The 27169-nt window shown below is 36.6% G+C and overlaps 1 protein-coding gene and 1 long non-coding RNA gene across 4 annotated transcripts in view; one reads left to right on the forward strand and one right to left on the reverse strand.

Annotated features, from left to right (window-relative positions):
• LOC118735650 (FAM172 family protein homolog CG10038) overlaps positions 1-27169 on the reverse strand; it is a 162438-nt gene that overhangs the window by 65032 nt on the left and 70237 nt on the right. The window lies entirely within an intron of this gene.
• On the forward strand, positions 14627-20972 carry LOC118735722. Its single transcript, XR_004992634.1, has 3 exons — positions 14627-14862; positions 20624-20820; positions 20880-20972. It is a non-coding gene; the product is annotated as an uncharacterized LOC118735722 (long non-coding RNA).

Below are 27169 nucleotides of genomic sequence, written 5' to 3' on the forward strand. Positions count from 1 at the left end.
TAAAATCACCAAATCGATAGTATCGTTCGAACCCTAGTCTAGAACTTAAACACATTTCCAGTCGGGACGCCTATCGGTTGTTTCCCGCTCTCACTACTGACTTTGCCGCATTTCTTATAGGTTCACACAAACATAAATATGTATGTATAAATCTAACTCCACTGGGGCGACTTGAGCTGGCAAATTGAATTCGTGAATTAGTGCTTAGCTTTTTATTTATTTATTTATGTATTAATTTTTATGGTCGTACTTTCAGCTGATGCTTCCACAATTAAATGTGAAGCGCTGTTGCATGTCAAATTATTATTTGCCACATGTTCACTTCATTCGAGTGCAGTCTCTGCCGCTGCATGACAGACGACAAACAACAGAGCGCCACAGCACGCTGCACATCTTGTGTTGCATGCTACTTTGTTGTCGCTGTCGCTGTCGCATTGCATTGTCGTTTTTAGTTTTGTGTGGAATTGAAATCACAATTGACATTTTACGAGTATGTATATTGTTGCGATTCCAACTCTTCCCCACCGCCTACCGCCTACCGCCTACCTCCACCCCAAACCTCAGCCGCTTCTGTGAACTGAGCTCAGAAATTAGCCTAAGACATTGGCGCTGTGTGATGCAGGGAGGCGGCCTTTGAAGTTTAAATGTAGATTTAGCGCTGAAGCTTTGGCAAATGTAGCGCTCATAGATAAATAAATAAATGGAGTATCTCGGTTGCCTGTTTGTTGTTGTTGCGGTTTTTGTGCTTGTTAATGGGGTGACGCGGCAATTTGCTTCCTCGTTCTATGTCATTACTCAGTACCGCCCATGATGATTAATTGCCACAAGCGGCTTGGCAGGCAGCTACCAACAGGCAACAAACAGCAACCAGCGACCAGCAACCAGCAACCGAAATTGACGGCGATTGTTGCAACAATATTTGACTATCGTAGCTACGTGTGTAGGTGTGTGTTCAACTGCATATGTATAAGTATGCAGGCAAGGGTGTTGTCATCTGTTGAAACATCTTACACGAGTTAGAAATGCAGACAATTACAATGTCGCCAGTTATACAGGCAAAACCGGCGAGCATTTGCCTGCAACGATAACATTTCATTGCCCAACAAACTCATTAGTTATGTGTAAACGAAAGTATGTATTTATATTAATGGGCATTTGTATAGGTACTCAGATTGTATGTAGTTTTTGCATAGATCACAAGCGGCATGCCCCTTTGTATTAATGGCTGCAATTAAGAGTGGCATGATCAGGTCGCAAGCTGCATAGCTCAGCCAACGTAAATAGTTACATACATACATATGTATGTGCAATGCTAGTGTGTTTTAAGTAATTGATTTATAGTTTTTTCATTTATTCATTGGTGCTATTTTAAAATAAATGTTTAGTATACAGGTTTTTAAACTTATTGATGCATCTGTGTTTTGAATTTAGTTTCACGCACGTTTACGCACTTTTAACATAGCCTAAAACTCAATAGAAATGTTACCACCACTGTGTTACCAAAAAGCGGACGCTACCCAAAACTGCTAAGAAAAACGTATGCTCTTAAGAAGCTGTAGCGAAACGCCAGTGAGAGCTTTGAGTTAGAAGAGAATTGGCATCGAATACTAGAATCTGAATTGATCTAGATTGCTACTGGATGAATAAATTTAAATGAATTACGAAGTCATCATAGCTTTACATAAATATGTACATAGGTTCCTCCCTTTAAACAATTTCTGGGTGCTCAGAATTTATGAGTCAAAAATTAGTATTTCTTTCGTTATAAATATGATTCTGAGACCAGTTAGTCAGACTGACTAAATTCGGACTCTTTTGGTGTCATAAATCCTGATTTGAACAAAAAAAAAAAAGTTCACATAAAAGTAAAAGTTTATTTTTAAGACTTAGGAAAGCGTCATATTTCGTATGACTTTTAATATGCTCTATTCTGAATATTTTTTGAGCTCATAAAGAGGGTCAGAATTCCAAATTTTGAGACTTTTTTGACTCTAAAATGAGTCCGAATGTTTACAGGGCTGTTATTTCAAATTTACAACCTCAGCTCACTTTTGACAGTTTATCTAAAAACTGAGCCACGTCCTATCGTTGGATAAGATTACTCTACTCTAAACAACTATGAGATGCACAGCGTAACAAGAACTGGGCGATCAGTTCTTATACATATGTACATACCTACGTTGTACGTATGAGAGAAAGCTTCGCAAGATAAAAACATTACAAGGTAAATTTCATGGTGTAATAATAACACGGTGTTGTCAATAACTTAACCTCACTTTTTCGGCAGTTCTATTCCGGTCACGCGTTTTTAACATTAACCACAATTGTGTTTACATTAACCAAACTTTTGGTTGGCCATTTTTCGTTTGAATAAGTTTATGTTCTGCACTTCACAGATGCTTTTTCATAATTCGGAGATACAAACAAAAATTTGTATTATCATTATAACATGTTGCTTCTGACGGGATTGGCAAATAACAGCAAGCAGCTCTACACCCTCAGCTACAGCCGCTTTATAAATGTGTCTTCAAATGTTCACCTCGAATAAATTTTCTTCGTCGTTTGATTTGGTTCTGCACTTTACAGAGGCTTTTTCGTAATTACGAAAAACCAAAAACAGAAAAAAGTAAAAATTATGTATCGCGCTAACGGAATTCGTACTGCTGGAAGTCAACAAATAACAGCAACGTTCAGCCACTGCCATACATACGAATTTGTTCTCAAATGTTCAACTTGAATCGCATTTCTTACAATCGGCTTATTGACCATGAAAAAATCAAACCATAACTTGGTTGAAAAAATCATTTTGCTTTTGGCTCAGTGTAGATAAAGTGTAAAATTCACGAGTACCCAAACTCTCGGCTAACTCGGCTCACAGATTACAAGCACTAGTTCTTGTTCTTGCAACACCACGTTTCCTACATTACCATTGAGACGTAAGTAAAAATTATTTGATGTCTCCATTATTACCGACAATAGATATGTATAACAACTCCTATACCGATAGCTGGCATTTCATAAAAAACTTGTTCTAACTTAATACACGGTTTTCAAGCGCTTTTATACTAGATGTGTATGTAAATACTTAATGCATAAAAACTTGTCTACATATGCCTTCCAGTATGTATATCCACTCACAAGTATTTATTGTAGTTAAAATTAATTGTGCGACATAGCGACATCGCGTGTTAAATGTAGCCACTGCCGTCAAAGTGTCATTTAAGAAGTCAAAGGGGGAGAAGAGCAAAGGAATCAAAGAGTTGTGCAAACAGAAGTGCCAATAACTGGCAAATGACGACGCTAATTCCCGCCTTAAGAATTGAACCACTCGCTTGACCAGTTGGTGGCATAATCTTGATGGTTGTGAAATTACACACTAATATTTTGATGAACCAAATATACATACATACATACATATACGCGTATACATACCCTGCACTAAAAATAGAGGACAGTCACGCAAAGCGCTAGTTTCGCACTACAGATTTCATGACTGTCTCCGAACTAGTGCAAAACGGATGCAGCGCGGAACAATTGGTACTCATATGTGAGGCATTCTCTGCAAAAAAGGCCACTCGAAAAAAAAGTTCTTTATTTTTTTTGGCAATGATATATCTTATAGTACATGTAAAACCCCAAAATAAAAAATATGGTGTTAGGTCTGTGTAATGCGGGGTTGCCATACTGTCAGGGGTCAAAATTCTTTGCAAAAAAAATTTCGAACCGCCATAACTTTTAAACGAATGAACGGATTTTAAAACGCCATCAGACTTTTTTGTACAAACTTTCTTAGACTTTAAAACTGTGTATCATAAAAAAAATTTAAATTAATATTTCTTGGAACATTTTCTTTTTTTTTAATTTTTAACCTTTTATGCCCCCTTAGATTTTTTTCAAAAATACGCCAAAATGTTCTATACCAAATCTACGAAAAAGTGTTTTTCTTCATTGACACCCATGAATATAATTTTTAGAAAAATCCCAGAGGATGAGACTTTAACATTTTATATTTTCGCCCACATAATTTTGGGCGAGTATTGTAGAAAAATTTTAAAGAATTCCTAAAGATCTCATCCGATTTTTTGCTGAATTTTCTAAAATGAAAAAACTGTGCACACTTGCAAACAGTGTTATGTGATTTTAGAATAGTAAGCCATAAATTTAAAATAAAAAAAAAACGTCTACAACAACAAGTTATGTCCAAATTATATATATCTTTTTATTTGCTGAAAATTTGGATAAATAAGGGGCTAATATTATTAAAAAACAAAATCGCAGTGTGGTAGTTTTTGCAAATTTTATATATAAAAAATTAATTAGCGAGTTTTGAAACAGTAACTTTTACATAGCTAGCTTTTTCTGTCTTTCCCGTTCTCTCTTGGTCTGCTTCTTTTTAAGACGTTTTCTACAAGGCCACAAGGGTACCACGTTTTCTTGCAGTTTTCTAAGTTCATCAGAAGCAGGAGACTTTTGAAAGTGTACAAATACATACATAAGTATTATAGCGACTTTTGCAAGAGTAGTTAATATTTGATGCTATTTTTTCAGAATATAGAAAGATTTTGCACTGAATTTGTTAGTGGACATGAAACTTCTTTAAATACTGGCACGCTACCTACCAAAAACTAAAAATCTAAAACAATTTACATAGCGCACTTTGCAAGTGGATTGAATAACCAAATCTTTTACGAAATTTTGGAAGAACATCGGTTAAGCAATGAAAATAATGCTGCTATGTGTAGAATTTCCATCAGAATTTTTTCAACATTTTCTTTATTTTTCGTATAGAAATTTTTTTGCGAGTTCGTAACAACCACTTCAAAAATTCTCTTTGAAGATTCGTAAACAAATTGTTACAGGAATGAGATGCTCCTAGAGATTTCGCTGAGACTTCGGGAACTTTGGAGTTTGCAGGGTAGTTACGTCGAGAAAAATTGTTTTACTTAAAATCGATTAAATTTATTTCATTTACATATAAACCGGGTTTAAAATACAAAACAAATTATTGAAAATTACATTTACATATGTATGTATGTACTTATGTAGTTGTTCCGAATATTTTTTGTTGTTGTCATTCCACGACCTCTTTCTCGAAGCCTTAATAGAGAAGCTGAAGACTTACATAGAAGTCAATTAATTAAGCATAATCAACATCATACACGAACTTAAACCGCAAATTATAAGCCGTGAAATATATGTACATGCAGTCACCACCATACATACATACATACATACATACATACCATCAAAGGCATTTGCGAGCCGCGTCATCGGCCCATCAGCGTCCGCATCAATACCGCCACCATAGGCGCTATATTCACATCCACCCAGCACTCTATGTCGCCACCACTGCTTGCTCCCATTAATTCATAAAGCAGCAAACATGACCTAAATTATTCAATTCATTTTTATTTATTTTTAATTCCTTCATGTTACGAAATTTCCATTTCATTCATTTACATTTCATTTCATTTCATACCCCTTACTCATCGCTTGCTGTCGTCTATGCGACTCTGATTAAAGGGGTCTGAAGCAATCGACCGTGTTTATGTAACAATTTATTCTAATTTGACCCGCTTAAATATTTATTTCGATAGATTTCTAAAGCGCATTCCTCAATTGTTATTGTAATAAATGCGAACGCAGCGCGTGGAATTGCCTTCCCCTTTCTTGTTTAATTGTTGCTGAAACATGCAACATTTGCGCCTAAATGATGGATCTCTTTTTCATTAATTTTGACTCTGAATGTGAACCCTATCCGCAACTGAAGCGATTTTGATGTGGTTCACAAATTGTTCATTATCTACCCGTATTAGGAAAATATTTTTTCAAAGGAATTGCGCCGATTTCTTGTGCATGCTTGTGGCAATGAGAAATTTTAATATGAATATAGATGAATAGTGTTTATAATCGTCAACTCAAAGCATCTTAGATGATAATTTTAAAACTTTTTAAAAAGAGAATTTATTTATTTATTTTTATGCTAAGAGCATGGTTGGTTGGTTGGTTGCAGTGCTCCCTGGTCGCTTTATTGCCTAAGACTCTACAGGCGTCTAGGATCCCTAGAACTTCCGCCTAGAAGATGCTTGTATTGTTTCCCAATCGTAGAGACAGAGCAACACCGAGTTCCTCAAAGTAGACTCCCGCTCCCACACTGCAATAGATCTTGTGTCCGTCAGTGTATAGAGAGATCGCCTCTCGGTCGCTCATTCGGTATCTTCTCCAGTCCCTTCTGGATAGGAGTAACACTTGCACCATGCATCTGAAGTCCAAATTGCCTAACATTAAAGTAGTCTAACGTCCTACTTATTTGCATTTGATTTATGATCAACCCATATCCGAAGTGTCTAAATAGTCGCCCAAAAGCCTAACTCTCTGAGTCTGACCGCCGATTTAATAGCCACTTCTTTCAGTTGGAGATCAATAGGGATTAAGTTGAGGATAGCATTTAGCGCGTCTGCCGGGCAGGATCTTAGTGCACCTGTTACTCCTGCGCTTGAAGCCCTTTGTATGCATCTTATTTAGCTGGCAGTATATCATTCGCTTAGTCGCTTATGGTCGCGGTACAAATCCACTTCACAAGTTTAGGTTTTCGTCCCCAGCTTCTGCTGAAGATTCTCTTGCAAGTGTAGTATGTTATATAGGCGTTCTGATTAAAAAAATTTACATTGGTTTTCCAATTGGGTCTGCTTTCCAGCACAACCCCCAGATAAGAACTAAGACCATACTGGCAGAATATTAAAAAATTAGATAAACTAACTAATTTCCAATTCCCCATATTATACCTTTCCCCTGTATGTATGTATGTATTTATTGAAGGACCTAATTCCTTGAGCACGGCTTACTACATCCACATCTACATCTGGAAACTGCCTAAGAACAACCTCGTCACCACCCCTTCAATGGATGCAAGTATTTTGCCTTTAAGTAAATTATAACTTACGAGTATTGTGACAACAACATCAGGCGGTATATATAGGAAATATTTCAGCTGTATACTATCTCCATTGTTGTTGCTGTTTTCGTTGTACGAGCACGGAAGAGAATACAAAACATTTGCCCGGTGTTTATGTTGGCTGTCGTCGTTTGCATGTTTTGATTTGTAAACACTACGGGATCCTTTTGTCGCATTCATGCAACAAGCACAAACACACACACACACACACACACATGACGTACTGGACATTGGGTCGCCGAATGTAAGTACGTTATATGGAAACATAGTTGGGACATAACATAACCGTCAAAAGGATCCACTCGAAGGAATAAGCAGCCGGACACCAAGGAGCAACGAAATGCAACAAGCAGCGTCCAGTGGACAGCGAACAGCGAACAGCAAGGCGTGTCAACTTGCTGGTGGCAACTGTGGTGGCTCTCAACGTCAACGATGCTACGACTACGGCCGTGCCCTGATGGTGCTGGGTGCTCAAATGTCGCAGCGTGTCGTCCGCGCGCATCCCAGTCACCCCCGCTGCCGCCGCAATTACGAAGGGCCAGCTCCTCACCTGGTGGTCGTGTGTTTGCAAACACATTTTTGCTCATTCCACAGCATTCCTTGCTAGCTGCTTTGCTTCTGCTGTCATTCGCTGTTGTTTGTTCTTTGCTCATTCTATTACGGCCGCTTATGTCAGATTCCCTTTCGTTGTGCGTGTGGAGCAAATTCTGTTGGTCCAGTCTCAGCTGAATATGTTTATTTTCAATTCGACTGCTGGCAGCTTTCTTTCTTCAGCCTGGCGTTCTTTGTTTTTGGCGGCGCTGCTCGTTGCCTTTATTTTGTCGTCTTGTTCTTGTTCTTGTTCTCCTTTTATTCCTTTTACTTGGAAGTGATAATTTATTACAACATTGACCGAGTCGAGTATACCACTTGGCCGGAATGCGAGACGCCCTCTACGGAACACCTTTGCACGGCCGGCCGTCGAGTAAGCAGCAAGCAGCAAGCAGCAGGAGCAGAAGCGCTCAACAACAGCGACAACAGCAACTGACATTTGTCCGCGCATCTATTTTTTTTTTGTTTTTTTGCTTATTCGCTACAAAACGGCGATTTATTCGTTTTTCCTGTTTCATTCTTGATTTCTTTCGGTTATGTCCATTATTGTATTTGATTTCTTTTTATGCATTGTTGCGCCCTCAAAATCGAATGCCAATGAAGTGCCAGGCCTTACCACTTACTAACCACGGTCCCAAATTCCTGATCTTCTCTGCTGACTTTAGAGAAGAGTCACTTAAGTGTTTCAGTTGTCAATGCTGTTGTTCTTTTCTTTGACTTGCAATGTTGCCAAACAATCGATTCGTTTTGCTAAATACAAAACATTGGCTTGAGACAAATGTGAAATTCGGTGTGAATTGTGTCATTGTTTGCCATGAATTAGTATCGTTTAATGTTGCAACAATATCCAGCATTTAACATTTTGTTTAATGTCCTCTGGATCAAAAGGTTCATTTATGTTGAACACAAATTTTTGGATTTTTTCCTCTCTACATACATATGCGCTTGTTTTCATTTTCAGAGGCGCTAAACAACAAGGCTCTTCACTATATCATTTGTAAGCAGAAAATCAATGATAAATAAATAAATAAATAGCTTCTCTTAAATCACGACTACTGATCCTAGTTGTATGGGGAACTCAGTTTTTTTTTTTCAAAATCTAAGCAACCTCATTAACTGTAATTATTCTAGTAAAAACTATTAAGATTTATACAAGTTCTAAGTAATAGCGTACGATACGAGTAACTAACCTGGAGTTAAAAGTTAGCCAATATGTGCAAATGTATCAATCGGATGTATTCATCTTGTATATTGCCGCCACAATCAAGAGTGCACTCAACACTGAGCTTACAAACGGGGAGCTCTTATATACTTACCCTCCAGTACTGCTGGAGTCAATCGCTACTTTTGAACCGCTACTGCACTGACTCCTAGGTAAGTAGCTACTCTATTAACCCGTGGTAGTGCACATGGTAGTGCAGAGTCGAAGCAGTCGTAAGCAGAATAGCGAAAAACTACGACAGAGGGCGCGCATAAATCACGCAAGTGACTACTTTAGTAACTCCCGGTAGTGCAGAGAGAGCCGATGGTGACTACCGCCTAGGACATTGCCTTGTAAAAGTAATCGATGAAATACACTGCAAGTAGTCGGTCGATAATTGCCGGTGTTTATTAGGTAGCTACGGATTCAGCAGTCCTATAGTCACTCCCCCGTACTGCAGGGTATCTACTTATGTATGTATTTATGTCCATTAGGAAAAGAACGTACGTACAAGAAAATTAGTAAGGTAAGATTTTGAATCTTACAAATAGAGTGGAACTCAGGTTGTTAATACATTTACAAAAACATTGCTATGTTGATATTAAAAATGCAGTCTTACATATGTATGTATGTATATACTTAAGGCTAGGTCAATAATTATAATTTAAAATAAAATAAGATGGTCAGTCTAGATAAGTTCTAATACATCTGTTCTTCGCTTCTCTTCAAGAAAAACTTTGGCACGATGTTTCCACCAAGAAATTAGCCTATTTTTGCTGAATGCATTGAAGTATCTATTTTTACGGACGGCTCAAAACGACGTAGAAGCGGGAATTTTTTTTCAACTGACCTCCAAATCGAAGAGTCCATTCGACTACCGAATTCGGTCAGTGTTTTTCAGGCTATCAAAAAGGAATGCAGAAGAATTTTAACCTTAAAGCTAGCCGGGACCAGCATTGCTATTTCCTCGGATAGCCAGGCAGCCATCAAGGCTCTTGGCTTTGTAAGCATCACATCCACACTGAGAAAAAAAAACGCGTTGTATGAATACAATTCTTTTATTTGATTACCTTTTAAAAATGTTCGTATTTAAATCAAGTGAAAAGTCTTAACAAAATGGTTTTTTCTATTATACATACACTACGTATAATGGAAATATTCAACTCAAATACGCCCGTATTAATATGAAGCATTTTTCACTACATGCATGGCGTTTTGCACGTCTCGGATGCTTTTTCATATGTAATTAAAAAAGTGTATGTATACAAAGCATGCACAGCGGTGCCAAAATATACACACATTCACACACATACATGGTATGACATAATGCATTAATCGCGCGCTGTGATGTTGATTCAAACTCAACATTTGAAAACATATTTACATGTATGGCTGAGTGTGCAAAGGCGCTTGATACAATTGGTTGCGGCCAAGAGGTTCCGGGTCATTTTTTATGATTCGGCAAGGACGAGCATTTTTGAAATGCCCACAACCCATTCCAAGCAAACTTTCAATTACAATTTTTGTATTGCGACCCAGTCTAATGTCCAACGTTACTTAGCCTGTTAAATACAATTCAATTTTATAAAGAAACCTGCCTACTGTATTAATGACAAACTGAATAATCACACCTTATTCCCTAAAAATTGAATGAAGCAGAAGTGTACCACTTTAAAAAATTAAAATTACGAGTTTAATTTAGAGAAGTTATGTACATTCAAACATATTGCGGCAAATCCTTTCAAGATGAGCAATTTAAAGTTTAAATTCTTTATGGCAGAAAACTACGAGCGGACCACAGGCAACAAATTGCATGGCGCAAGCACAGAAGTGTTGACAATCAACCAAAATCATCATCAACACCAACAATCCCCCCGCCTCTGAAATCCCAGCAACCGCAACGCGTGTTAACAACTGCCACAAAGACAAAGTGCAATAAGCAAAAAGTTACCAACAAAAAAAAAACACTTTCAATTTTAACTTTTAATGTACCTTCTTAGCCAGCTGGCTCCCCGCACAAAGCAAATGCGACTACTGCAACGCAGATTAGCAGCAGACGCCGGCGATGACAGACTGCAAATTCCGCGCCATCCCAATCATTATGCGGTCTTGCCACCAATGTGAGGGGCTGGCGACGTCATCAGCAACGTCGTCCATCAAAATTAATTAGAAAAGGTACTAAGTGTGTTGTAGGAATATTATTAGCTGGTGGAGAGTGTGTGTGTGTGGTGACTTAAGCCGTAAATGTGTTGTGGCTTACACAAGTTAAAAAGGGCCAATAAGCCAGCCAGTTCACATACTCTTTTTACCCCACGGGACAACGTGCATCGTCGGGCGTCGCATCATTCATCAACTTTTCTAAAGTTTTTAAATTTTTCATACGACGAAAATTTAGAGGTAAAACTAACAAATTGGCTCGAGAAAGTGTGCGAGTTCTGATCATCGACGCTTTACTAGTGGCAGAAGTAAAGAAGAAGAAGAATGCGAGGCGTACATGTGGGCGCTCGAATTAAGTCGTAGAGACTTAAAGAAAGAACAAAATACAGGCTCACCTGAAGAGGCCAACTGCTTTGGTTTAAACTATTTTTCTTTTACTAAATATACTTATAATTAAATTCTAATCAAGAGTAGTTTTATAAATTAACAAACGCCTTGAACCAATTTAATCATTTAAAGTGGCCAACTCCGTTATTTCTCCTAGACTTCCCTTCTCAAGCAGAAGTAAAATATTACAAGATTTTTCTGTCATCAAAGAAGATCAAAAGTCGCCAAGGCGTTGGATTGAGGATAAAATGAATATGTGGGTTGGAAGTTGTGTGGAGCGGCATTTGAATACATGCATGCATATCTGCTCATACCATATCATCTATATGTATGTAAAGGATCAGCTAGGAACGGACATCTTTGTTATGGCCTGTAAATGCCTTTCAGCCACATTTGAAATGGCCCCAACGCTATCAACTGGTCAGAGTTTTGTGTTCACGTGACAATTGGCTGATTAATGTCGACACTCAACTGAAAATAAGCGGCAACCGAAGAGAGCACGCATGCATATACATATGTATGTATGTATGTGCATCCGTGCAACATTTTCGTCGGTGATATATTCAACACAATCATACGTTTAAGTTTGGGCTGATTAAAATTGTGCATTGCAATGTGGCAGCTGTGGTGATAGGCCAATGGGGACTCATGTGCAAAAAATTTATATATCCTTTTGTCATGCAGTGCATACAAATACATATGTGCATGTGTATGTATGTATGTAAATATGTACGCATGCAACTTGCTATGAGTATTTGTAGTGAACGCTTTGTCACGGCTGCAATTGCGCATTCCAGTGTTGATTTATTGGCTTTTATAGAAATTGCAATGGCATTTGTTAACCTTCTATTGGCCCTTCTTGCTCGGCCGCCAACCACAAGTAATAGAAGAGACAATTTCGCGCCGCGTTTTATAGAAAAAGGATGGGTATTTCATTTAGCCGAATATGGGGATTTAAACCACATTTGAAATTTAAGTATTTGTTTGCTACGTTTTTTGCTAAAATATTATCTATAACACAGTAGATATACCTCAGTTGGCAGCAACATTTGCCGATCACAAGGTTTATCCCAATCGTCACTGCGCCTTCTATGAGTCTTACTGAATAACTGAATGACTGACAAGTCAATGTCAGTGTGAATTGATAAGTAAACATGTTAATAAAGTTTACAAATCAATCAAATGTGATCGAAATCAACAAAAACGATGCAATTATTTGATTAGTTAACAAATGTTCACTACTGCGCCTAGAACTATGCCGCAAATTTATTTTAAACTCTATAATGGTGACAATTGTTATTGTTATTGTTATGACCAATGAGTACGCGACAACGGCGAAACAATGTTGGTACTGTGTTTTAAGCGCATTAATTGTGACAATAGTCATCGATGAAATTTGTCAGTGTTGTGGGAGTAGGGCTGTTAAGTTTACATTCATATGTATGACCATATATACATGTGTACGTATTTATGTCAAAGTATATATGTATATATGTTAACTGTTACACTGTAGTAAGCAATATAAATGCAACCTTCATAATATAATTTATTTGCTTCGATATACAGGGATGGCAAAAATAAAATAATTAATTAATTAATCATACGATTAATCACAGCGAAAAAAAAATTAATTGAAAATACAGCAAAAAAAAATATTTATTGAAAATAAAATAAAATAATTAATTAATTAATCATATGATTAATCACAGCAAAAAAAAACTAATTGAAATTAATTGCAATTATTGAGAAATAATCGATTAATCGAATTTTTAAATGTATTTTTTTACAGTGAGTATTCACAAAAACACTTTTCCATACGAATTTTCTAATTCTCTTGTTTATTAGCCTTAAATAAAATAAAACGAGTTTGCAAAAACAAAAGTTTTAATAAATGTTTTGTTGTTATTTATTATTTAACCGAATTTGCAAAAACAAAACTTTTGATAAGCGTTTTGTTGTTAAACGGTTGCGTTTTTCGGTGGTGGCTGTATCACCAGCTTTTGAAAAAAGGCGCTCATTAGGCACCGAAGTACCAACTAAATGATTTCGAAATTCCATCTATAATATCCTGCTTTAAATCTTGGACTTGACAATTTAAATAAAAACGCATTTCCTTTTGTGGGTGAGCCAAATCATCACCTTTACGCCTTCGTTTGTGTACAAGAGATTTATGAGAGGCCCAAAGATCGATGGATGCATTTGAAACAACTACAGAATAAATATTTCTTGAAAATATTTTTACGATTAATAAACGATTAATGTACCACAAAACTACGATGCAATTAAGTCGTAAATTGGACAAAAATAATCGATTAATTTAATCAAATGATGAATCGCTGCCATCCCTAGTTGTCTTTTTTTTTACCTACCTACCAATGATAAAAACGTATAACTCTTGTAATACTCTTTTGTTTTAAATTTTTCTGAAATCCGCCTTTTTTTAAATCGAACGTTCGCCAAAACTGTTATTCGTATTCGGCATTCTTTGTAGTGGTTAATATTATACTTTAAATATGTAAATAAATACGTTTGGACATACTTTAATACTCGTTGCCGATTGCTGCCACTGCACTTTATAAATACATACGTATGTAAATATGTACAGTTAGGTACTGTTTAAAAAGTACATATTACATATATAGCAGAAGTATAGGGAATATTCTTTACTTGGTATTAATTATTCGGCACCAATTCACACTCCGCACTGCTCCTGCGTACAACCCCAAAATTTAAATACATACATCATAAAATATTGAACGACAGCAACTGATATACATACATACATATGTACGCACATACGTATACATAGTAAATATTTAATTTACGTTTGCTCGTTCACCACGCACTTATCCTTTGTCTCCGCCCTAGACGCCCTGCCCTTCGCGCATAGTGAGCACAATAAAGTTTTACATTTTTAATTACGAACTCACATACATACATACATACAAGCATAAACACTGCAAACAAACGTACACATCAGCGTTAAACTTCATCTGCGCCACAGAATATGCAACATTTTCTGCATTTGTGTCAACCGAATACTCGGGTCGCCCTGGATGGGCCAAATCGGCAGTGTCACCGCTCACGCGTGTTAAATATTTAAATAAACAAATGCGTCACGCAGCTGTGACTGCGGGCTAAACATACATACACACACACACACAAAAGTTCACCCACCCGACGTCGGTGTAGGTAAGTGTTTGCCGTGCGGTTATTTGTGGCGGCCACAGTGGCAAGAGGACAGGCGAGTAGTAGTATTATTAGTTCGTTTCGTTTTGGTTTGACTGGGGTTTTGATTTGTTTTTTGTTTTTTGTTTTGCCAAGGACAGGTCGCATTCAGCGGGAGTTCAGTAGTCGAAGTTCAATATTTACTCAAATACTTAAACACATACAATAAGTTTCAGTGTGTTTTTTGGAATTTATTTGCACTTTTATTTACTCATTACGCTGACAATTTCCGCGCCGATAATTTGTTTTGGTTGTTTAATGTCAAAAATTGGTTGGCTTTTAATTATCGCTAACAAGATTGGAATAGGCCAGGCAACGGGCGAGCTTCGGAAGTCACTTAAGGGTGAGTATATTTGTATACGATTAGAAACGTTTGTGTGTACATAAGTACACATATCCATACATACATATGTACATACATACATACATACATATTTATGTACAAACAAAATTTTGTTAAACTGGATCGCAATAAAATTTCATTACCAACTTTTTTTATGGCTCTAAAATCAGCTGGAATTCTTTACAAATCAGAACCTATAGACCTTGAGAGCCAAAGAACTATGGGAAATTTGAGCCTATTTTGTGGCCAAAAGTCAATTTCTTGACTTGCTTGAAATTATTTTTTTTTTTGTCTTATCTTACAGAGAATACTTCAGAGTAAAAAACTGTATACTCGATAAATTTACTTACCGTTGATTTGGTAACCCACAAATAGTTTCATAGTTTTGAAATTTTCTGTAAACATTCTATTTGCTGATTTTCAAAAGTGAAAAGTGGAAAGAAAAAGTGACGGTTAGCAGAATATTTACCAATTAAAACTTGTATTATATAGTTTAAAGGTTGTGCCAAATAAATGTCCGCATTTAAGTGACTTTAAAGTGAAATTGTAAATTAAAAAAAAGTTTATTTAGTGTTTTAAAAAAATCGGTAGAATAGTCCTTGATCTCTTGTTTCCCCATAATCTTATACTGCGATTTTGTGCGATATTGAAGGAATTATAATTTTAAAAAAATTTCCCATAGTGCAAAGTAGCCTAACTGACATTCCCAAAAAACATTAGGGTGCAGCTTTTCTTTTATTATAATGTGTAGCATCAGGTAAGTGCAATGAGCTTTTCAATAAAAGACTCATAATTATTATTTATAGATACTTCGTTTTTCATATTACTCAAAAAAATGTGTATGGATCGGCTTGTCTCGATCAGTACATTTGAAGAAGCAATGAAATCCACACGAAATTTGGCCCGTCGTTTAGAATTGATTGCAAGACCTTTAAAAGAAGGAGGAAGAAGTATCCATCAGTGCCTTATTTATTTATCGTAGGAAGAAGCTCGGATGTTTACTTTTGCCATCAGAAAGTATATTTCCTATTATTTATACGTTGCGCTGGCCGGGACTCGAAAGCGAATGACAGTACGCACTTCTAACCACTCAGCTACGGCGGACGTCGTTTGACGAATTACATCCCTAAAATTTACCTTTGCAGCACATTCTTCAGATGTGGCGCAGAAGCCACATATGCACTCTATTCTCACTGGCTAATACGTCTAATAAGATCCCCACACTCCCTAACACTCCTAGTCCAAGGCTCCCGCTCTACGCTCAATTGTTTGCTCCACGCTTTTCTTTACAATTTTTACCGTAACTTTATTTGTGTGTCAGTTTGGCATTTCGCCGTAACCCTTTCGATGTGCCAGTAAAATCCAACAAACAAACAAGTACCAAAAATCCAAAGGATTTAAATGCCTTGCAAATAAGTTCGCCAAAAAGCGCGGAAGACAAAGAGATTCGCCTGAGATAATTTCAATTTTATTGCATTCGCCAGTCGACTCTTAAGACGCGCAAGCGATTAATAGAGTCGCCGAGATAGCGAAGCAAATTTCGAACCAAGTCGAATGTCTTATTTGAATAACAACGAAATAGCAATTGTTGTAAGCGTACATACTTACATATGTTTGTATGTACCCTGTGGGGAAAATCTCTAGTTCTGAACTGGTGCGCTTCTAGTACATTTAGACCCAGTACTGGTTCGCGATAAATCTATTTTGCATGCAAGCAACTGGCGAATTTAACATGGCGATGTCCTAGGAAGTGTCAATTGCCCCCCGCTGCATCCCTTTTTCGATAGTTCCGAACTAGTCCTAAATTCTATAGTTCCGAACCAGTTCTGAAATCGACAGACGAAAGAAAAAAGTATCATGATTTTTCAGTCTTTTTGGTTCTCCCGTGTGTGCGATTTTAAGTTATTTTGGAAATGTGTTTTCAATTTGAAATTAAATTTGTTTGAATGATTGTAAGAAATGTACGTTTACATACCTTTAGTTGTAGCTGAGTTTGCAGAGGTGCTCGCTGTTATTTCTTAGATTCCAGACGGTCCCAAGTTGTTGAAATGTTAACACAAATCCTAGTTTTGTATTACCAAGCTATGGAAAAGCATCTGCGAAGCGCAGAATAGAAGCGTATTTGAACGAAAAAGCCGCCGAACACATATCTATGTAAAGTAAACAATTCCCCCGCTGCATCCCTTTTTCTATAGTTCCGAACCATTTCTAAATTCGTCACATTAGATATCGATTTCTAGTGAAAAAACTGAAATAAATTAGTTTTTTAAAAGTACCACTTTTCTCCGATTTTGGACTGGTGGGGATTTAGTTCATGTCGGACTAGTTCCTTTTTGGCGATAAAGACCTAGTACGGAACTACAAATTTGATTCACTAGTCCGCGGTTTCCCTGCAGGGTATGTATGAATGTGTGCTTGTGTTGGCGGCGAGGCACTTAAAGAAATATGGCAAACATTAAAGGAATTCTCCTTTTTATGGACAGGAATGTTAATCACTTTTTATGTAGTAATTAGATGCCGCCAATTGTTGTTGGCTTACAAATGTGGTTGGATTTGTTTTTCGTAATTGTTACAAAATGAGTGGTAACTGTTTGAATTTATTGAGATTATGAGTCATGCAGTTGGGGTTGGGGGGGGAAGAGGCAAACAATACGAAAAGCAATTATTTTATTAAATTAGGTTTATCAAAAACGAAAATAAAAATTAACCATTCAAATGGCAGAGGCAACATAAATTCCTTAAAGCAATACTTCTGTACAGTGTACTGCAAAGGCTGACGCCGCAAACGAGCGTTTATTTTCAGTTTTATGTATACAGAGAGCGAGGGTATTTAGTTCAACTAATTAAATTATTTTTTTAAAAAGCGGTGAAGAATAGAGTGCATAACTGGAAAGCAAAGGATTTCTCAGATCCCATCAAACAATTTTTACAAAAATCGGTCATCCTACGCAAAGTTATAAAATAAACGTAGAGAAGGGAGTAAAGGAAGCGAGAGTTGGCTTTTACTCTTGCAAGAGGCATTACTGAAAATTTTAACCTAGCGGCAGCTAATGTGTGGATGTACCGGGTCTAAGGGGCACTGAGAGCATGCTCTGTCTGCGCAGAATTCTCGGAAACGGCGCTGCTGATAAGTTAGCCAAGGGAGCTTTGCACAATAGCTGCGGACTAGGGCCGGATCTTGCCACCACTCGGAATTATATAATGGGAAATGTTTTACAACAATCTTTAGCTTTTGCACTTTCCCAAAACAGTATTTTTCCCACTTCAAAAGAGGCACCAAAACAAATAGGTCGCTTTTTTCCATAAATCAATCCGTAGGATTTATCTTCAATTAATGCAAATATTTTTTTCTTAATGATTATATTCTCTTCCTAGAAAGCTACTGTTTTTGTATCAATTGCGATGAATCTGTGCGATCCACAAAGAGTTATATTATTTCCGGATGCGATTTTTGAATGGTGCCTTGGTCTTTTAAAGAGGGTATGCGAAATATATGTACACATTTTCTTAGTGGAAATCTCGTTCATGAAACTCTTTAAAGGTTTACTATAAAAGTTTAGGCAGTTCCAAAATGTTTTTTGTTTTTTTGTTTTCATTTGTGAGTCTTTATCTCTCCCCACATTGGACACATCCACCTACAAATCAACGATGGTTCGCGCCTAATGGATTACGCAATGAACTGTGGAACTGATGACAACATCCGCCTGCGTTGGTAGTAGAGTTCAACCGTTTGCGGCAAACAGAAAAAGGGTACAAAAGCAAGTTTTGTACGCAAAAATCAACAGAGATAAAAATATGAACTCCGCCAACAAATTAACCGCAAAAAATGGCAAAAGCCACCAAATTTGTGTGAGGTAAACCTGAGTCGCAATAAAAACAAAAGGACATCCTTGCATTTATGTACATACATACATACATACGTACATACGTATGCATATTGCGAGATTCAACCGAAGCACACAAAATCTCAACACAAATATGTAAAATAATTGTAGCTACCGGCAAGGAGTAGCATTGAAAATGGTGAGCGTACTGAATCCTTTTAGCCAAATGCGCCGAAATTATTTATTAGTGGCGCGACTGTTTTTTTGGGAACTTTTCTTTTCTTTTTTTTTTGCTACGAAAGGCTTTACAAAAATTTATGAATAGAATGATTTGGCGTAGATTTTGGGGAAAGAAAGCGGCGACCGTTATCAATTTTTGCGATCTGTATGCATCTATCCTCAACGATGCTCGGGTTTATAGGTATGAATGTACATTAGGGTGGTACAAAAATTCATGTGAAAAAGTGAAGTCGGGATTTTTGTACTCTCATCCCCTAGGATGATTCTTTACCGAACAAAATATGCCCTTATTTTTTATTTTGAAATAAAAACAAGTAAGAAAGTCTAAGTTCGGGCGGAGCCGAACATTAAATACCCGGCGCAAGTATTAAATATATGTTTTTTCACCTTTCCGAAAGCTACGGCTAGATGGTAAGCCGGGATGTATCAATTTTCAGTAAATTAGCGTCCTTAAATTTGGAAGTATTCCACTTTCAAGCATTTCTGAAATTTACCGTTATATGAAAAGCGGCCGTAATTTAAGTTTGATTTCAATAATTTTCAACGTTTTGCTTTTATGTCGCAAGCACAATAACCATACCGAGTTTGGTACAAATTGGTAGAACGGTTACCGATATACATATATGTGATCATAAGTGGGCGGTGCCACGCCTATTTTCCAAAATTTTATCATAAACGTATTTCTTGGTAAAGAATTGTTGCAAGCATCAATTTTGAATAAATTAGCTTTAATATTTACTGATTTATCGAAGATTTTGTATTTCTCTAAATTACCGTTATATGGGATGTGGCCATGGTTATTGTCCGATTATTTAAACTTTCGGCCATTTAGTATGCTGTATCTAGGCCAGCAACTGTGCCAAGTGTGGAAGAAATTGGTGCAGCGGTTACCAAGATACACTCATGTAACCATAAGTGGGCGTGGCTACGCCAACTTTTCGTAGAAATGGTGTAGAATTCTTCAAAATCAATATTTTTCAATCGGAAAAATCTGTTTCTCTTCAGGAGATTCCCAACAATAATACCCAATTCTTTACTTAACCATTTTTTCATAGTAACTATGTATATTTTATAGGTCCGCGAAAACACCCAGAAAATGACAGAAATGCAATGGGGGATAAATAAAAAATTTTTAGTGCTAGAAAATTGTTAAATAGAGAATTGGATATTGTTATTGGAAGTCTCCTGCTGGGATAAATAAAAAATGTTTAGTGCTAGAAAATTGTTAAACAGAGAATTGAATATTGTTATTGGAAGTCTCCTGCTGAGAACCAGAGTTTTCCGATAGAAAAATATTGATTTTCAAGAATTTCATACCATTTCTACGAAAAGTTGTTTTTTCCATATAAAATACATGGAAAACTTTAAGCGCTTTGAGCGACCTCTAAATCTTTTCTTGAGTCCAAGATAAAAAATAGGGGTATATTTTTTCGATAGCTAGTGAGAGCATTAAAATTTCGACTTTACTTATTTTAGACCACCCTAATGTACATATGCATATCTTTATGTATGCAGAGATGTTGCATGTAGATTTCAAACAGTCTTCTGCAATGATTTAGGCTCTCATATATTGCCATTTAAATTTCATACCTACTTATATGTATATGTATTTATTCACTAATTTTCTATTTTTATTTTTAAATTTTTATTATGTTGTAAGTAATGCATTCTTTGTTTGTTAACAATACATCCATTAGTTGGAACATGTCCGCTAAGTAAATAACCAAATGTCCGTCCATTCAACAAAAGCAGCGAATACATTTTTGGACAACTCATTTGGCCATACAGTCGTAATGGATTTGGTCGTCTAATAGCACAGTGGGATGCCTCTTTCGGACACAATAGAAGTGCATTCATATGATGCGGACGAAAATATTTAGCCGGCTAATTTGGAGTAGGTATGTATGTATGTAAAAAATAAAAATAAATTAAAATTATGCCTTTATTTTCCAGATTTAATCAGACAAATGGTTACTCTTATCCAGATTATTTATTAAATTTTTATGTTAAATAACATCTATGCACATTTGCAGAATAAAATGATAGCAATTGAAAATAATTTCTTTGATTTCTAAAAACGATTCATCAAAGCATATTCGTTATTATAATACGAATCAATTAATCATTGCGCTTTAGCAGTCAAATGGCAACAAACAATCAGGGCATTAATCTATGTGCGTAACATGAACGACTTGACTTCCAATGGGTCATCCTTAACAGCTGTTAATCTCTACAAAACACTTCGCTAGCCCCCCGACGTTGTTTGGCTGTCTCACTTATTTGATTTTATTGAAGACCCCTAAACTGTCACAACACAACCAGTGTACACTAATTGTGTTTCTCATGCATTTGTATGTAAGTATGTGCATATGCTTAATGACTTATTTGGTTAGATGACGAGGGTGTGATGTGTTTGTTTACATGACTGGCTAGGCTACGTGAGAGAACGTAGGATTTGTGGCAGTCCTGTGGCCGTTTAAGCAGAAAATCATTGAAGACATTCGTGAAATTTCATAGCGAAAAACAATTAATTCTCGTCACCAAACACATACTTGCATATGTATGTACGTACGTATGTATTCAAATGAAGTTAAACACCCGTTGTCCGAAGCTAACCCGAGGCCGATTATTAGCTGAGGTCCTGAAGTCAGTGGCACTTTACAGTGCAAAAATATGAAGTAGCGCCGGGGACGTGAAGTCATACAGCCGGTGCGTTAAGGTGACCACGTATTCAAGGTCCCAGACCACGAGACTGACACAAAACTGAAAGAAAATATGCAGGTCTCTCCATTTGTGTAACAACATCAAGGTATATGCCTCAAATTGGATGAGAAGCTCGGCCAAAGACTTAGCAAATGTGCAATTATTATTGTGAAAAAATTATGAGAATTCTAAAAAAATAATTTGAATATGTCTAGTAAAATTTTGTTGTCTAATTTCTCATTACGCAACATTTTATTTGCAAGCAAGTATTGCATCGTTGATTCGAAGAAGCATGACTTTCCGGGGTTAAAGGAAACAAAGGATCTTTTCTTAAAGAAAACTGTTGCATGGAAAAACAAGCGTATAAAAAATAAAAATGTTCCCCAACCCCTGAGATTTTCGTAGCAAACCCTGAGCTCCGAGTTTCGATCGGTATCCTCTGAATCTCAGGGGGAAATATCCAATCTGGCAACCCTACGTGCCATTAAATTGGTATTTAGGCTACGTGCTTTGGAAGTATAGGTGAATTCCTAAATGTAGAATACCAAGCATCACTTAAGAGAAGATAATTTCTTCCATTTCTTGAAGGTAATTTTATATAACTTTCTCGTTTTTCTAGAGAGCTGTATACTAAGCTCTGGAAATAAAATAAATATAACATATTTCCTGATTTCTTTCTCCGTCAATAATATGGCGCGGATACCAATAAACTGTTGTAATATCAATAACTCTACTAAAGGTACGTGTTGTTACATTTTTCGGCAAAAACGTGTTTTTGGTAGAAAATGGAGGCATATTTAACTTATAAAATGCATTGTCTTCAGTTTTCTATAAAGAACCAGAGTAAAAGCGCGAAATTGTATTTAAATGAAAATGTTAAGAAGATATGCATACTACAAAAAAATTATAGTTTAAAAAACTAAAACCTCCCTATTATAATTGCTATTCGCACTGCAATCAGGTATGTAACTTGAGAATAGAAATCGCTGCATCTTGTAGGCGCATCAATATTACATAGTTACATCTCGAGCTAATAAAAGGGAGGTAAAAAAGTAAAAAATAACCACTCGTGCTCATATACCAGAGTTGCGTATGTAACGTATACGCCCCGTAGCACCATACGCAGTCCTCTAACGCTTTAAATCGGAGGTGGGGTGGGCAGCTTCGGCAGAGCATTTTTGTAGTGTGCGTGCAATCGATGTCACTGTGTGCGTGCGAAAAAGTCGTGCGATTGAATGAAGCTTTCGCTGTCTTTCCAAGCGTTTTAAGGCTAAAATTCACTTCATAAATTCACAAAATACTTCCTTTATTTTTTTACTGTGCTTTTTCTGGAACTCCATTAATTGAAATAAATATATGCAAGAAGAATGCTTAAACGCGTTTTTTCGGCGAGAGAAGGAAGTGACACCAAAAAACAACTCGTGAAATTGGAACTTATTTTGAGCCAACCGGCCGAAAGCTCCAAGAACAAACACATGAGTGAATTCACTTCCCTGTAACTATTTGATAAATTTTTTAATATAATTATGTGTTTTATACGAGCCAATCGCCAGCCCTAAAATCTTTGAATTGGATTTTCTAAACAAATAGGAATATCACTAATCGATAGCATATCTATATAAATAATATAAGGCCTTCGACAGTGCCGTCGATAGATTCGATCTATTTCTATTTTTCTAGCGGCAGATAAGATTCTTCCTCCTCTTTTATGTCAAACTCAAACAAAGTCATCATGCCACAGCTGCATCCAAAAAACAAAGCGTTTAGATAATGAAGACAACAAATTGGAAGCTGTGGCCCGTGGCCCGTCATCTTCAATGTATTTCAAGCATTTGGCCTATTCATCTGATAACAGATTACAATATTATTGAAGTAAATGAGCAATATTTAGATATTTAAAAGAATCTCCCCCTACGTATTTAAATGTTTTTATTTGAAAAGTTGGTTGCTGAGTAAAAGTTTAACGGTATTTATAATCGAATTTATTGTAAGCTTCTTGGTATTTGATAACTGTTATTTAAAGATGCGATGTTTGGTTCGATATGAGAAAAATATGTATGCATGTATGTACATAAAGAAAATATATTGTTTATATGTAGTTACAAATTATCTCCAACGACACTACAAGTTAATACGTACATATTTAAATGCATAAATTTAAAGCTAAAAACATCAATCCTTGAGCACTTGCAACACAGTTCTCCAATTGAAATTCATTTCTTTTTCACCCAACCTACTCAATCTTCATTTGTGGCTCTTGGAAAGCCACAGACTTTTTAATGTCACTGCGTTCCTTACTTTCACTCGAGTCTCCCCCTATTCAAGCAGACATTTCTCGGCTGTCATATTTCTAAAAGTTAAGTGGACTGTCAATGTATATTTGTTTTTCGCAATTTATGCGGCAACTTTTTGCTACTTTTCTCTGTCTCTGTCTCTGTCACGAGAAAAGGAATTCCTCCTTCTACGAGTACTACAACACCAACAACAACGGCACTTGCTGATGGCAAATACAGATACTATTCATCTCCTTAGAACAATTGCTAGTAATTAACATAATGAAAGAATAATAAAAACCACCAGATCTATGCAAGTTCATATCGCACTCTGCCAGCCCAAAGAGAGAGAAGAAAGTGCGATGACATTCTTCTTAATTATTAATTGGCAACACTTTTTTCCATAGCTGCAAAACGAACGGAGCAAGTGAATTTGCGCCGAGAAGTGGTGACTGGTGAAAGTTACGCCCCATAAATTAATTTTAGTTTAGTTTCGCTTGCCGGGTGACCATTGAAATTGCAGCAACTTGATTAAGTAGATATAGGGAGCTAACAACAAGAATGTGAAAGTAATTGCGGGTGCGACTGTGCAGTTATATATGTATTGGTAAAAGCATTGGACAGGCGAATAGCTACTTTGATTGTGTGAAAGATAAAAAGCAACAGAACTCGCTAAGAGGAAAGAATTATCCTTGTATGTGATGATGTGCAAGATGAACGAACACGCCTTCAATATACACACACGTGTATAGTATGTACATATGTATGTATGTATAACTACTATTAATATAAAAATGTGAGATAAATATTTCCTGCATTGGGATATTTTAGCATTTTGCAAACTCATTGGAGCGACCATTTGTATGCTTCAGCTGGGAGGCAAGTTGTCGATTAGGCGGACATTCGTACGTATCTTGTATCTCGCTTAATTACCGAGATATATGCGTGTCGCGCGCACAGCCTAATTAACCCCCATTACAAGTGCAACACACCACACCCGGCCGACCAGCAGAAGCCGGGCGCAAATGGCGGGCCATAACACATCACATATTGGCCAATGGCTGGAGTACTGCATCGGCCAGCCACCAACATCCAAGTGGACGCCAGATCTGCTGCTGATGTTTTTGCTTTGAATATGCTGATGGTGCGACTAATCCGCCGCACTTTGGTGGGTGCGAACGTAGGGCGCCGCACTTCCGAATGTATGTATGTATGTATGTATGTTGAGCATGTGTCCGCTTACACAGCAGCATTAAAATGTACTCGAAAAGTGCACTGGACTTCTGGCATATGGGGACTCATCCAACTGACTGACCAAACGAGGCAGCGAACGGCGGAGGTCAAATGCTCAGCTAGTAATTAAGATTTCAACTTGGCTGCCAGAGCTTTGTTGCTGCTGGTGAACTTATTTTAGTGGCATTGCTTAATTTATTTTCATTTTTTTTTTAGGTTTGTTTGTTTGTTACGCACTGGCCATTGCTTCCTGCTTTCATAACAATATATGTACACATATCTTGCTGTTACTGTTGGTGTTGTAAATATTTACTGCGTACGATATAATAATAATCTCTTTACGATGATGTCGCAGTTTATGATAATGGGAACCATCTGGCCGGGACAAGACAAAAAGGCCTCAACAATAATGCCAAAAAAACCAAAAAAAAAAAAACACATTCAACTTAAGTACTTCTTTCACCAGGATTCGAGGCGAGGGAGTGTGGTTTGTTGACATTTTAAGTGATTTAATGTTATGGTTTGCAAACTCTGACATTGTTTGGTGCTTCTGTCGTTTCTGCAGTCGAGAGATTTGTATTCGCGTGCGTTGCTTGCTGACCAGATAATTTGTCGGTAAATGAATATTAATTGCGCCAGTTGGGTGCTTTCGAGCGATCATGTCGATATGCATATTTTTTATACACATGTATGTATGTATGTATTCCTTCATGGTTAACTTTTACAATTCAAAGGCAAAATTTTAAACTAAGCCAACTGAAAGGTCCCAATACGCAAAAGTGGGAAATAGTCGGGTCTATGCCCGAGTAAGGGGCCCCATACGGGCTTGATGGCTTGGCGAACGGCGAAACGTTCTTCGTTGTTTTTTAAGTTAAAAAAAATAACACTGACCAACGAAATTGCACTTTTGGCTTGATGAATGACTTATGAATTTAACCTCGCTGATTCCAATTATACCCTCATTTGATTTCTAGCAGCTCTTGTTTACGAGTTATAGCTTTCACCTTCGTACGTTGGAGGAACGCTATCAAGGCCTCTGAAATGTAAACACACCGGCTGACTATTGCATTCAGAACAGATCTCTGCCTGCAACTTCCGCAAGGAAGTCTTATAAAAGAAAGTTTTTTCAACTTAAGATCTTACTAAAATTGGATCAACTACACTGCCGTAAAAGAGTATTGGTACAGACAATTTTTTACAATATATGCTAAAAATTTTATTTTAATTTTTTCCGTTAATTTTTTGTAAAAATATGGTTGATATTACAATAAAAAACATAAAAATATAATTTCGAAATTTTGTGCAAAACTCAGGAAAGTTCAACAAGTTTTCATGCAAATTTTCCAATTTTTGATCAGACTTTTTTTGAGTATGCAGTTTTGTAGCCCAATAAATTTTATTACAACAAGTGCAAGTTTCAAGTAGCTAGGACTTACTGGCGATTTTTGGCAATTTTTTTTCCACGTATTTTCTTTCATACAAAAATGCAAAATCGAAAATACTTTGTATCGAAAAAATGCGAGATAGAGAAATTTCAATCATTAAAAATTGAGCTACTATTATGTAACATAACTTAATCATCAGAAATGCTGTTAAAATTTTTATTTCGTATGAAGTTTTATTAATAAAGTTCACCTTAAAAAAGAATTTTGACATAATTTTAATAAAAACTACAGAACTCTAATTCTTCCCAAGTAGGTAATTTTTTGAACCGTGGCAAGATCACTTTTTTCACCGCAATGTTCGTCGTAAATCAAATTTGCAACCGTTTCACTTTCGATTAAAATTATTTAGTGCAAAATTTGTTCGTATAATTTAGCCCTAGGTTGATCGAAGGTAAGATTTTATCAATCCAAGTTTCCCAGTGTTTGGAAAATTTTTAACTTTGTATACATCTATATTTTTCATGCCACAAATTTATTTTTACTACAAAATTTTACTTACATATTAGAAAATGAGAACCAGGGAAGCCTATCTACGAAAAAAAAATCGTTTACGTAATATGAGAATGAAGGATTTATAAATAACATAGGC

The sequence above is a fragment of the Rhagoletis pomonella genome, unplaced genomic scaffold, assembly GCF_013731165.1.
Source record: "Rhagoletis pomonella isolate Grant_MI unplaced genomic scaffold, Rhpom_1.0 Rhpom_scaffold_00001, whole genome shotgun sequence".
Lineage (NCBI taxonomy): Eukaryota > Metazoa > Arthropoda > Insecta > Diptera > Tephritidae > Rhagoletis > Rhagoletis pomonella.